The sequence below is a fragment of the Papio anubis genome, chromosome 3 (assembly GCF_008728515.1).
Source record: "Papio anubis isolate 15944 chromosome 3, Panubis1.0, whole genome shotgun sequence".
Classification (NCBI taxonomy): Eukaryota; Metazoa; Chordata; class Mammalia; order Primates; family Cercopithecidae; genus Papio; species Papio anubis.
The window spans coordinates 106,756,115-106,770,909 of record NC_044978.1 but is presented as its reverse complement, the minus strand read 5'-3'; the positions used below and the strand labels follow the sequence as shown (position 1 = coordinate 106,770,909).

The window sequence follows — 14,795 nt, the reverse complement described above, 5'->3', positions numbered from 1 at the left end:
TTTTCTTTCCAGTTCTCCCCACCTCCGTCCCTGCAATGAGAGAGTATCCCCACCACCACTATCACCACCATCCCACCAGAATGACATGGTATCTAAGTTCTCCTCTCTTGTAGGGGTGTACAAGTGCCTCACATTGTAAAATGATGAGTCACTGGGGTGTGGGCAAAACTAAGGCAGAATGTCTAGTTTACAGAACAGTTTTACTGCATCCAGGTGTCCAAATCAAAGGGCTATAGTTAATATGTTTGTGGGCCTCACAAAGGTAAACAAAAGCAAAGCTCAGTAGTTAATCCAGATTGATGCAGGCTTCTGGTGCTCAAAAGCAAAAGTATTTTCTTCTTACTCCTTACTCCTCAGACAAAGTCAGGGACTTTTAAAACCCCCACTTATTGCCTCTTTTCTTTCTCTTTTCCTTCTCTGTGTTCTCCTTCCCTTCTCTCATCTTCCTCACCATTTCTTCCCTTCTTTTTTCTTCCCTTCCAGAATGAGCTTAGATTTTTTTGCTCATGATTCTGAAGTGGATGATTAGCCTTACTCATGCAGTCTAGGAGTGGGGAAAATGTTTAGAGTACAAGCCAGAGACTTCACAAGGAAGCAGAAGAAACACACTAATCTATACTTCAAGTAACAGTTCTGATAGATGTTTATTCCCCTGTTTGGCAAAGCTTTATCACTGAAAATGAACTGGGGAAGAGTGGGCAAATGAATTTTCAGTCAAATATAATTCAAATTTGTTAGATATTCATAAACATAATACCTATTTGCACTTTTCTTTTCCTGCCACATCTGTGAAATCATGACACTTGCAGGTTTATTTTTCCCTGCATATACAGATTTGCATCTCATATTCACCACTGGAGACCAGTTCACTCTTTGTTTATGATGTTATTTTGGGTTGCACTATTTATGTTACTCTTAAATTCATCACTTTTTATGCTTCAATGAACCCCATTTTAGTCGTGAGTTCATTTTTGAGAATTGGGGATATAATGTAGCCCAAGCATGAAAACAAAATTATGAATTTAATAATGTTAACAGTAGCACAAAAATGGCATGCAAGTATATTAAGGTGAGACAAACTGTGTTCTATTAGTTAAATATTTGCAGACAAACAAACCAATATCCTCCTTAAAAGGACATGTAGAACTTTAGAGGACAAAATAATCAGTAATTGTATGAGTAATGGGATCTTTATGCAAATAAAAATTAATCTTACATTGCAGATTTGTTTAAAGCTGTGAACAAAATAGTTTCATGGATTTTTCCTCAAGCTGACAGATAGCCTCCAATGGGGCTACACACCATACTTCAGTACTTCTCTGGCTGTCAGAACATCATGTCTCCTCTCGCATTTCTTGTCTCTAAATTCATTAAACATTATACATATTTTTCACCTTTTTCCTCAGACTTAATACATGTGCACACATACACACAAACATATACACATATAATAATTACGAAATAAATTAGAAGGACCTTTGTGTTTTGACCTCTTATCATAATTTAAAGCAATTAATAAAGAGCACAAGACCATAAAAACCTATCTTGACCTCAGAGTGCTTATCTCTAAGAAGCCAGATAAAACACAGCAGTAGTTTTCATTTGTCCACAGTTAACATCTTCTCCATGGAATATGCAATGACCGCATCCTTACTCAAAAGGGATTCTGTGTTATCTTAAGAACACAAAGAAACTGAAGGCGGAAGAGTGATGCTACAGGAAAAAAACCTTCTTGCTGATTACAACAATAATAATACTGCATATCAATTTAGAAAAATGCCTCTGGAAAGACCCAAAATTCACCTGTCTGACTCACACGCAATACTATAGTAATTAATCATAAATGTTTATACGTAAAAATCATTTGATGAATTACCTGAACATAAATATTCGGCAAATTAATTTTGTTGCAAAAATAACTGTTTCCTACCTTAGAACCAGTACACACATTTGTTCATACTAATTTCAATCTCCTTCTCTTCTTTTATTAGTCTTAGTAAGACTAATATTACCTTTCCCTCATACTGGTATGTTGTAGAGATCAAATGGAAAAATGTGAAATGAATTTGAAAGTTGAAAATAGCCGCATAAATAAAAAGTTTTGACATAAATAAACCTTAGTCCAGATAAATGAATCAAAGATCATATTTGAAAATGAGATTACCCAAATTAATTCATGATAAAAATTAATAATTCATTAAATTAACTATATTTAATCTTAATATTAAAATAAAAGGCTAATTTCTTCAAATAAGCTTAAATATATGTTGAAGAGAGTAATCATAGCATTGATATGTAATTATATATAGATTTTTACATTAATGCTTGTAATACCTGTGTATGAATTCAGTAACTGTACATAGATTTTTTCAGCATGAATTTAACACATACTAGGAACAGGATCCTAGTCTACTTAACAATACTTGTCCTGACTCTCTGCCCATGCTATGTAGTGGAATGTTGACATGGATGCTACTGAAAAAGTTACTGTACTAATATTTATAGAAGGCAGAGGGAAGGACAGCATTTACTGAGTCCTCACCATTTTGGTTTATATTTTATCATTAACTTTGTATGTAACACTGAGTGAGACCCTAACTTTATTTAGTAGAGTTTATGGGAGGATGAGTTATATATCTTGAAACTGAATGGTAGAAAGGGATAAGCATGCTGCAGGAATTGCCTTTATAGCAGGAATGGTGAGGCAAGCCCTGTGTTGCTGCCTATGAAAAGTTAGCAATGCTGATAGTTTCCACAGTCACCAGCAGACAATTCCTAAGCAAAACTTGCTTTCTATTGTCTGAAGACACCCTGTTCTCAGTTATAAGGTTTTTAATGTATTTGGTTTCATCCATTTGGGCCTGCTACAAATCATGAACTTTCTAACATCTCTTTTGTATTTGATAGAACTAAGAATTCTCAGTTCCATTATGATGTTAAAATGATGTCATCTGTGTTAAAAGTCAGCCATTATGGTAACTATGCGTCTTACATCTGAGAAGAAGGACATATTTCAAACTTTCTGGCTATCATTTTGAAGAACTACAGGATTCCTAAGACAGTCAGTCTAAAGAATGATCTGAAAAGGTGGATATTTTATCAAACTTTAAAAAAATAGAATAAAGGGAAAACAAAAGGAGTGCCTTTTTTGTGACAACTAAAAAATGTAGACTTTGACAAATGTAGACTGTCTCCTAAAAGGATGAATTATGTAGATATTTTTAAATACTCATAATTTTTTTTGTATGTATAGTTTTAAGTAGCATGGTACTCTTAAGGCCATTGCTATACATATGCAACTATGATCACTTTTGTCACTTAATACTCATCAGAGTACTTTAAAATCATTCACCAGTATGCTTCGTAATAGAAGCCAATATAAGGAGATGAAGACACTGAGTTACACGTTGTCAAATACTGTACTGGAGGTCAGCTTTAGAACCCAGTGATCTCTCCTTGACATAAAGTCTGATCGAAAGACATGTAGACTTAAAAACAATGAGAGATTTAGAGACACAGAAAAATTGTTGAAATATGTAAATGTGGTTATAAGAAAGCAATAAGTCAAAGGTTAAAATAAAAACTAATGAACATGGCTGGGCGCGGTGGCTCAACCCTGTAATCCCAGCACTTTGGGAGGCCGAGATGGGCGGATCACGAGGTCAGGAGATCAAGACCATCCTGGCTAACACAGTGAAACCCCGTCTCTACTACAAAAATACAAAAAAAACAAAACAAACAAACAAAAAAACTAATGAACATATATGAAACTAAAAGTTTGAGAAGACAAGTTTTGACTTTGCCTTGAATAAGTTACTTAATTTCCTCAGACTAAACTTTTTCTAAAGGGAGAAAATCAGCATAAATTACCCCTAGGAAAGCGTCCTCAAAACATAGAAGGCAGCATGATAATATAGAAAGACATAGATTTTAAAATCATTATTGCCTGGAGTTTAATCTGAAATTCACTATTATTGGGTGGTGGAGCAAAGGCAAATATATAATTTCATGAGCCTAAATTAACTCTTAAAATAATAATTATCTACCTTTCAGGACTGTGATGGAGATTACATGAAATAATGAAAATTAAGTACTTGGCACAGACGTGGCATGTAATAAGCACCAAAACTTATTTTCTTTTTACCTATTCCTCTGTATTAATCTAAAATTCTATGAATTATAGAAGCCAGATTACCCAGGTTATAATCTAAATTATTGTCTCTAGTAACTAAGTGAACCTATGCTAGAAACTATGTTTCTTCATGTGTAAAATTAAGATTCAAATATATGCTTGGTTTTCTTGTTTGCTTGTTGATACAATAAAATAAATAATTTGAGAATACGGTCACTTAAAGAGCTGTAGTCATGGACTGGGAAAAAACTAACAACGGTATCTATAGAATTTCTGCTTCTTGGCATGCAGTATTATTCCATATTCATAACAATATCGGGAGATATTTATTTCACAAGTGAGAAAAGGCAGAGAGGGTAAGTAACTTATCCAAGGTAACCCAACTAGTAAGTCACAGAACAGCAGTCAATCCAGGTATACTGTTAGTAAGAGGAAAGGACTATTTGTTCTTAAAATGAGAACTATGAAGAGAAGAGTAAAGAATAACAGGTTCCCTGAGGAAATATTTAAATGGTGCTCATTAGCATAATAAAAGAAAACTCAATAAGCTGAGGAGAAGTAATTGCAAATAAGTAAACAAATAACAATTATAAAAGAAATAATTACTAAATACAAGTTGTCAGTTTAATGCGTATGTCTAATTGTACTTTTCCTATTATCATGAAACTGACAGAAAAGGAAGCAAAGTCTATGTTAATTCATTATATATTCTCATAGACTTCAGCTGTAGATTGTAAGAGCCATGCCGGTTGCTCTGACTCCAGATAGAGAACGAAGAAATCCTCTACGAGCCCCATGGGTTTACAGAAGTCTATCAATCACTCTGTCAGTCTTCCGGATCATAATTCAAGTTGCCTTCCCCAATTTTGTTGGATATATCAGATCTACTCCAGCTCCATAGGTAATTTTTCTCCCTAATAGGTTTGAAATTTGTTCTTTATTATCTTCGAGCTAATGTGCTGCTCAAAGTTTTTGAAAATGGTAGTAAAAATGTTAGTCATTAGTTCTGTGTGTGTGTGTCTATATGCATATATAATTTGTATGTGTGTGTAATGTAGATGTGCATATATGTAAGTATATATAATTCACAAACAGTTATCTTACTATCATGGCACAGGGAATTGAAAGGTATAAATAGAACAGTTACTTAGTACTACTTATGTTAATTGTGAGTATCATGGTTTCTTGTGCTTAACATAATTGTTTTATATATGTATTTATCTATTTTAAGGGTCTTTACAAATAGGAAAAAATAAGTGTATAGGGTTTCATGTTGATGTAGAAATTTGGTAGCTGTCTAGGCATTTGATCAATGAAGACTAACAGACCAAAAAATTGAGCTGAACATTTACCAAAATTCAATCAGCAAAACAAATAAATATGTTGAAAAAGTAAAGTTAACTCTTGGATATATTTGCAAATGAAGTTTATTATTTCATTCAACAAACCTATATTATGCACATGTGTAAGGCCTTGGATTGGCATGGATATGCATACAAAACAGACTCAATCCTGTCCTTAAGAACACTAACAAAGGTAAAGAAATATGTTAAGTGTAATAGTAGAGGCATATATAGGTACATAAGATATGAGGCCATAATGAGACTGCAAGATACAGGAAACCTTTGAAAAATTGAAAAATGTGAGAATTAAACAGAATATTAAAGATTAAGAAGACTCCCAAATTGCTGGGATTACAGGCGTAAACCACTAGATCACTTGAGATCAGGAGTTCAAGACCAGCTTGACCAAAATGCGGAAGCCCCGTCTCTACTAATAAAAATTAAGTAGGTGTGGTGGCAGGCACCAGTAATCCCAGCTACTCGGGAGGCTGAGGCAGGAGAATTGTTTGAACCTGGGAGGCAGAGTTTGCAGTGAGCCTAGATTGTGCCATTGCACTCCAGCCTGGGCGAGAGAGCGAGACTGCTTCTCAAAAAAATAAAAATAAAAAAGATTAGTAAGCATTACAAATAGAAGAATCATAAGTGAAAAAACAAAACAAAACAAAACAAAAAAAAACCAACTTGGTTTGTGTGAGATCCATAAGCTTTTTAAATATTTCCCACTACAATTTCACTTTCATGGGGAGTAGGACTCCTCATCATTTTGGTTACTGATGCATCCCAAGTACCTAGAACTGTGCCTGATACATAGTAAATGTTGGTTGAATGAATAATTGAATTAATAATTAAATTACAAAGTGCAAGTCAGACAAGAGAAACATGAGTTTGGAATAGGATTAGATCACAGAGTATCTTGAAGTGTTCTTTAGTGACACTTTATCTACTTTGTCTCCTTTGGTCTCTTCTCAGCTCTAGGAAATCTAATGATAGCATAGTATGTTATAATCAACGCTTCAATTCACATTTCCCTCTAGACTTTGGCCTCATAATGTGAAATTTTCTTGATGCAGTTTCCCATCACAACTTTCTCTGTGTCCACTTACCATGAGATATATTTTTGACGACAGGAACTGATTTAATTTGCCTCATATTCTTCATGGAAGAAAATCTTTCTAGATATCATTTTCAGTCAGCCATAGCTACCTGAAAAGACCACTGCTTATGCCCATTAGGGTTAAAGCATTGGGTTCATATCTCAGTTCTGACATGGCCCAGGCTTACGAGTATGAAATAATTATATCTAATATGCCTAAGTCACAGGTTTGAATAAAGCTTAGAGTAAATAATATATGCAAAAATATCTTGTAAATTTTAAGGCATAAGACAAATGTAAAGAATTATCAATTTATTAGCGTCTACATGGTCTTGAAACTAAGAAATTAAATAATATAATAATTTCATATATTATCATTGCTATTTTTGCAAATCATGGATAAGAAATTTTGGCAGTTTTAAAATCACATCATGTAGGCGTCTCTCTTTTCCATTTATATTAAAATTGGCATTAAACTAAAACCACAGAGATATCAAAGATTATGATTTACTCTCAAATAACTCATAACATGTTTGTTCCTTAATCTCAAATTTTGAAGGAATAGCACCCTTTGATCAGTATATAAACATTTTTTCAATTAATCCTTATAATAATTAATGCTAGAAGGCAATAATCATCATCATTCATACTTTATATAATGAAGCAATTGTGAAACTTGCACAAGGTCAAATGCACTATCCCTGGTTTCATAATCTTTGGGCTTTTTAGCATATACTGCCTCCACTGTCTCCTATGCTGCTTAGGTAATGAATCTGAGACAAAGTTACTGAAAAGGTATATTTGTCATTATAATATAAACAAAATAAGTATATAATAACTACTCTCTTTATTCTGTACCAAAATAGAAAAAAAAAAAAATGTTTTTTCTATGAGCAAGATGGATAATTTTTTTTTTTTTTTTGAGATGGAGTCTTCCTCTTGTTGCCCAAGTTGGAGTGCAGTGGTGTGATCTCGACTCACTGCAACCTCTGCCTCTCGGATTAAAGCAATTCTCCTGCCTCAACCTCCCAAGTAGCTGGAATTACAGGCATGTGCCACCATGCCCAGCTAATTTTGTATTTTTCATAGAGATGGGGTTTCACCATGTTGGTCAGGCTGATCTTGAACTCCTGACCTCAAGTAGATCCACGCATCTTGGGCTCCCAAAGTGCTGGAATTACAGGCATGAGCCACCGTGCCCAGAGTGAGGTGGATAATTGTTATGTGGATTATGCTTAATTTGTTAATCTCATACTACTAATTTACATGTTTATTTTATGTGCATATATGTCATGTATCGCATTTATATGTGTGTACAGTTACATGTGTGTATACACAACTTATAAGTGTGTGCATAAATGTGTGTGTCTCTGTGTATTATACATATAATATATCCATAGGAGCACATGTATATGTACTTACACTTATTTAACAAACCTCTGTCTCCTTCCTTCACTCTACATACGGAAAGTTCTGTTTTTTTCTCATTTTAAAATAAAATGACAAGTCATTTTATTATTTACATTAAGTTTACTTCTTCCTGATCTTATGTATGTTATTAAAATGAAAAATGGCCTTTTAAATCAGGTACACAGCAAATTAGATGTAATAAACATATTAACATTAGTTAACATAATTTTTGTGGACACATCCTTCTGAAGAGAACAACTGTAGTGGTCTGGGACAATGAGTAAGGCACGACATTATGAAAAGGGCACCTGAGATCTACATATAATGTGAGGTTTGTGATACTATCAGAAAGGAAGTCTAGTAGCTAAGTTACCATGGCTTTCTGCAGAAATGAAGTCACAAACTCTCAAAATCATCATGTTGAGTGGTTAATACACGTGAGATTTCATGAATTTTCCTGTGTGTTTTAAGACAAATGCTATTATACTATATATACTATATATTGTTTACTATTTGTAGATATAATAACACCCAGTAAAAATGATTGCTTGTATTATTTCAAACTACATTTAATAATGACCTTATTTATTTCCTTTTCTTTAGAGATGATCAGTGTGCTTTTTTCCTATTTTTAAAGACAGCAAAGTGGAAAACTGGTGGATATTATAAGGACACCCTTAAAAGTACATTGTTACTATGACAATAAAAATGAGAGCAATGTCCAAACTCTTCTTGGTAAAATTCCATGTTTCTGTTTGAAATATTTTAGTTCCCTGCATTAAGTGTAAGCAAATATTCTTCATGTAACATTTTCAACTGAATTAAATATTTGCATTTAATTTACATGCATTAAACAAATATCTACTGTGTTCTTGGTAATTCAGGATAAAAAGATGGCTAAAATATCTGGTCTGGTCTCCACCACATTGTAACCTATGGAAAAATTTAGGAACTGATAAACTCAACACAAAGTAACAAGTAGCATGATAGAAATTGGCACAGGACACAAAGCACCTAACGCTCCTGTTTCTCCTCCCCCATGTCCTCACCCTCCAACTTATTTTTTTTTAGGTATAGTGATATAGATACATTAGGGAAAGGGCCATAGAGGAAATCTAGGATTTAAGGATCCTCCAGGAATAGAAGTTAAAGCCACTGAGAAATATAGATGACTTGAATTGTGTAAAATGAAGTCAATATGCCATGATTCCAAAGTTACATAATCTTTCTTATAGAAGTTATATAATAATAAAGATGTTATTTGATTATTTATTGCTGTACAATAATATTATCACAAATTTAGCAGCTTAAAACAACACACATTAATTATCTCTCAGTTTCTGTGGATCCAGAGTCCAGGCATGCTTTATTTATCTGGGCCCTCTGCCATGCTGCAAATTGTCAGCCAGGACTAGATTCTCATCTGGAGGTTCAACTGGGAAAAATCTGCTTCCTCTCTTATGTGATTGTTAGTAGCATTTAGTTCCACGTAGTTATAGGGCTGAGAGATTCAGTGTTTTGCTGGCTGTTGTCTGGGACAGACTTTACCTCCTAGAGGATACCAGTAGTTCTTTGCCATGTGAGATTCCCCTGTGCAGCCATTGTCTTTCTCATAGACAGCAAGGGAGAGAGAGAGGCCAATAGACAGGCACTATGGGTTTACGTGACATAATCACATGCACATAATCACACACATCCTATCACCTTTTATGTATTCAGTTGGTTAGGAGCAAGTCATAGGTCCCACCCACATTCCAGAGGAAGGGCATAAACTCTATGTGTTAGGCATCATAATCCCACCTTCAGAGTTGCTCTGCCACAGCTATTATCAATAGAAAAGATGTAAGTCCCACCACAACAGCTTGGAGCCATGATCCAAACTAATGAAAAATTAACATGTTGTATTGGATTTAATAGTGCTGAACCTCCTATCATCAGGTACATCATCTTTATTAGGAAAATAATGAAAAAAAAATGTAGAAGTATTCGTTAGAGCTCTCCAGAGACACAAGACTAATAGAAAATGTGCATGCACACACACACACATATATATGAGAGAGAGTTTTATTTTAAGAAATTTAAAAAATTGGCTCACATTGATTGTGAAGTCTGGCAAGTCTAAAATCTGCAGGCTGGGCCAGCAGCCTGGAGACCCAAGAAAGAACTGATGTTCCAGTTAAAGGCCAAAAGCAGTTTGCTGGCAGAATTCCCTCTTGCTCTTGCTCATCGGAGGTCAATCATTTGTTCTAGTCAAGCCTTCAACTGATTGGATTAGGTCTGTTTACATTATGGAAGGCAATCTGCTTTATGCAAAGTCCACTGACTAAAATGGAAATCTTACATTTAACATGAGTAACATCCAGAATAACATTTGAGAAAATATCTGAGCAGCACGGCTCAGGCAAATTGATACATAAAGTTATCTGTCACATCTTTAAGATTTTTAGTAAACATTACCTGTAATATATTTATACTTCAATGTGTTAAGCACATAAATATTAATTCATAACACCCTCTGATGTAAATATATTTATTACAAATTCTATTTCATAGATAAGGACATTAAAGCACCGAGAATTTAAGTAATTTGCCTGTCATTCCACCTGTGAATGGTGAAGACAGGCTATTTGGTTCCAGTCTTCCCCTTAACTAGTAATCTATGCTACCTATTGTCATGCATGGTGTTTGCAAAAATACATAAAACGAACTACAGTTTATTCTTGGCAAAGGAAACCTTTAGATCTTTAAAAGTACTAGCTGAATGATCATATGTAATCACATATAATCCTAGTACAATTTCGGACATTCTTGTTTGATAAGTTTCTTTTTCCTTTAGAAGAGTGTGAGCTTTAATATAATAAATACAACATAGTAAGCCATGTAATTAAATCACAAATTCCTCAATGATTATATCTCCTATACTGTAAAGTAATTACCAGACTCATTAGCACACAGTTGATGATCAAGAAATATTTGTTAGTTTGAGAACCACTCAGATGCATACAAACACACACACATACCTATATACTATATATTTCTTAAGTCACTTCACAAAGCTTTGGAGATTGCTAATCAAAATATATGTATAAAGAAGGAAAACTCAATTTGTTTGACGGCAGATTAGGTAATTTAGATCAAGGTTCCCACTGAAGCCAACCTTCAAAAGTGGAAAATGAAGACATGTATCTCTTTAAGATTTCAAAGAACTAACAAGAATGATAAATAATAATTAATGTTAAAATCCAAAAGAAGTTGAAAACTAAAAAAGGTGAGTCTGCCAGATGAGATCACTTCTACCCAGGAGCCATTTAAAGATCCAAAAGAGATGACTAGAAGACAGAAGAAAATTTTTGACACTTAAATTCAAAAATGCAATTTAATGCTAACCAATGGTGATGACATAGTTATGTCTATAATAGTTAACATGCAACCCTCTACTTAGGACTGTGTCACCAAAGTTTGGCACACTGAGAGTAAAAGTAATCTGCAAGTAAATTAACTCTTCCCTAAATTGATCCTGAGTGATTTGAGTCGTTAACAAACCTCAAGCCCTAAATTTAGGCAATCTTTTATGTCTTATTTTTTTTAAATATCCAGTAGACCAAGATTGTGAATATTCAAGTGTACAATGTGAAGATTTGAAATACTTATACATTGTGTAATGATTACCATCATCAAATTAACTGACACATCCATCACAACCCATGCTATATATTACATCCACTGAACTCACTGATCTTATAATTTGAAGTTTGTACCCTTTGACCAACATCACTCCATTCCTCTCAACCCCTAGTCCCTGCCCTTGGTAACTGTTCAATTTTAAGCTTCTGAGAGTTTGACTTTTTTAGAGTCCACATGTAAGTGAAATCATATGATATTTTTCTTTCTGCATCTGGCTTATTTTACTAGCATAATGCCCTCCAGGTTTGTGTATCTTGTCACAAATGATAGGATTTCCTTCTTTTTTATGGTTTAATAATATTCCACTGGATATATTATATATAATATATATATCATATATTGTATGTATCATATATATCATATATATCACATTTTTCTTATCCATTCATTCACATAGACAGGCTGTTTCCATATCTGGTTGTTATGAATAACACTGCAATGAACATGGGCATGCAGGTAATCTCTTTGAGATACTGATTTCATTTCCTTTAGATATATAACAGCAGGTGGGACTGCTGTATCCTATAGAATTTCTATTTTTAATGTTTTGAGTAACCCTCATACTGTGTTTTGTAATGGCTATACTAATTTACATTTCCAACAATGCAGAAGGGTTCCCTTTTATCCACACTATCACCAACACTTATCATCTCTTGTCTTTTTCATAATAACTATCCTAGGAGATGGTGATGCATCATTTTGGGTTTGATTTGCATTTCTCTGATGATTATTTATTTTAAGTACATATCTACAAACATTCTGATCATTATCACATAAGTGATCTCCAAGGAGTTCCAGACTTTCCCTGCAGCTCTTTCCTTCCGAGCTCTTACCAGAAGGACTCTTAACACTCTATCTATGGCAAACGAGGCTTTTCCTAGCCTGCTCTTCCAAATTACTTCAGCCTCTATTTATTACCCAGTTTCAAAGCTACTACCATTTTCTTCGGTTATTTGTTACAGTAACAGTGCCACTTCTCGGCACCAATTTTCAATCTTAGTCTGTTTTGTGCTGGTATAAAATAATACCAGAGACTGGGTAATTTGTGAAGAAAATAAATGTATTTCTCACAGTTCTAGAGGCTGAAAAGTTCAATATAAACATGCTGGCATCTGGCAAGGATCTTTTTATCGCACCATTCCATAATGGAAGGCAGAAAGGTGAGACAGGGCAAGAGTAGGGGAAGGAAATCAGGAATAAAACTCACATTTATAACCAGTCTTCTCCTGTGGTAACATTAACCTATTCATGAGGGCAAATCCCTCATGAGCTATACACTTTCTGTTAGTCCCCACCTCTCAACATCGTCAAAACGTGCATTGGGGATTACGTTTCCAACATGTAAACTTTAGGAGACATATTGATACCGCAGCTTATGGTTTACAAATATTTTCTTCATTCCATAAGTTGCTTTTTCATTTTGTCGATTGTTTCTTTGATGTGTAGAAGCTTTTTAGTTTGATGCAGTCCTACCTGTGTTAGTTTGCCTGTGCTTTTGGTGTCATATCCCAAAAATTATTGCCAAGACCAATATCGGGGAACTTTTCCATATGTTTCTTCTTGAAGTTTTATGGTTTCAGATCTTACATTTAATTCATTAATCCATTTTGTGTTCATTTTTATGTATGATAAAAGACAAGGGTCCAATTTCATTCTTTTGCATGTGAATATCCAATTTTTACAATACCATTTATGAAAGAGCATTTCCTATCCCCATTGTGTATTCTTGGTGTCCTTGTCGAAGATGAGTTAATTGATTATATATGTGTGGTTTATATTTGAACTCTCTATTCAATGGGCCTATATGCCTGTCTTTCTGCCAGTATTATACTGTGTTGGTTACCATAGCTTTGCAATATAGTTTGAAATCAGGTAGTGCAATACCTCCAGCTTTGTTCATTCTCAAGATTGCTTTTGTTATTTGGTATACTCTGTGATTCCATACAAATTTTAGAATTTTTTTTCTGTGAAAAATGCCACTGGTATTTGGATTGGGATTGCAATTAATCTGTAGGCTGTTTTGGATAGTATGGATATTTTAAGGCTATTAATATTTGCAATCTATGCACATGGATTATATTTTCAGTTAGTTGTGTCTTCCCCAATTTTCTTCATCGATGTCTTATAATTTCCAAAGCAAAGTTCTTTGCCTTTCTTGTTTAAATTATTCCTAAATATTTTATTATTTCTTTTTCATGCTACTATAAATGAGATTATTTTCTCAACTTCTCTTTGATATAGCTTGTTGTTAGTGTCTAAAAATGCAACTGATTTTTGTGTGTTGATTTTGTATCCTGCAGCTTTACTGAATTCATTTATTAGTTCTAACAGTTTTTGGCAAAGTCTTTAGGATTTTCTATGTATAAGATCATTCCATTTGCAAACAGACAATGATAACTTCTTTCTTTCTGACTTCAGTGCCTTTTATTTCTTTTTCTTGCCTAATTTCTCTGGTTAGAACTATGTTGAATAGAAGTATTAAGAGTGGGTACCCTTGTCTTTTTCCTGATCTAAGAAAAAAATGTTTCAAATTTTTACCATTGAGTATGATGTTAGGTGTGGCCTTGTCACATGTGTCCTTTATTTTGTTGAAGTACATTGCTTCTATATTTAATTTGTTAAAAATTTTCAGCAGGAAAATGTATTGAGTTTTGCCAAAAGCTTTTCTGCATCTATTGAGATGATCACAGCCAGTACAAAGTTCAGTAGATTTGTCACCCAAAGCACAAGTGAACATGACTGATGTCTTGGTGGATCGTTCTGGTAGCAGAATCAAGGACAAATGAGTCTTCAGGGAACAAGGATATTTTCTGGGTCTAGAGCCAGGACCATGCTCAGAAGTCTCAGGACCATGCTCAGAAGTCTACCACCGAGGCATGAGTCTGCCCTCTCAAAATGGCCCTCCTAGGTCTTGGGATCCACCAAGGAACTTTTGTCTATGGATGATTTTGAAATAATTGTTGCTCTGGGAAGAGTCAATCAGGAGACTTTCTATTCTGCCATATTGCTGATGTCACTTTCTAGATGATCCCATATTTCTAGTGGTCCAGTCTATGGAAACCTAAAATTTTCTCTAGAGGAAGAAAGTGTCATCCAACACTTGGAATTATTTCTACAATTCTTCAAACTCCTT

General features: G+C 34.2%; 1 long non-coding RNA gene across 1 annotated transcript; it reads left to right on the top strand.

The window, feature by feature from the left end:
• The first annotated feature begins 2,935 nt into the window (after positions 1-2,935).
• Positions 2,936-8,719, top strand: LOC103884430. Its single transcript, XR_002522100.2, has 3 exons — positions 2,936-3,087; positions 4,850-5,033; positions 8,582-8,719. It is a non-coding gene; the product is annotated as an uncharacterized LOC103884430 (long non-coding RNA).
• Positions 8,720-14,795: the final 6,076 nt, after the last annotated feature.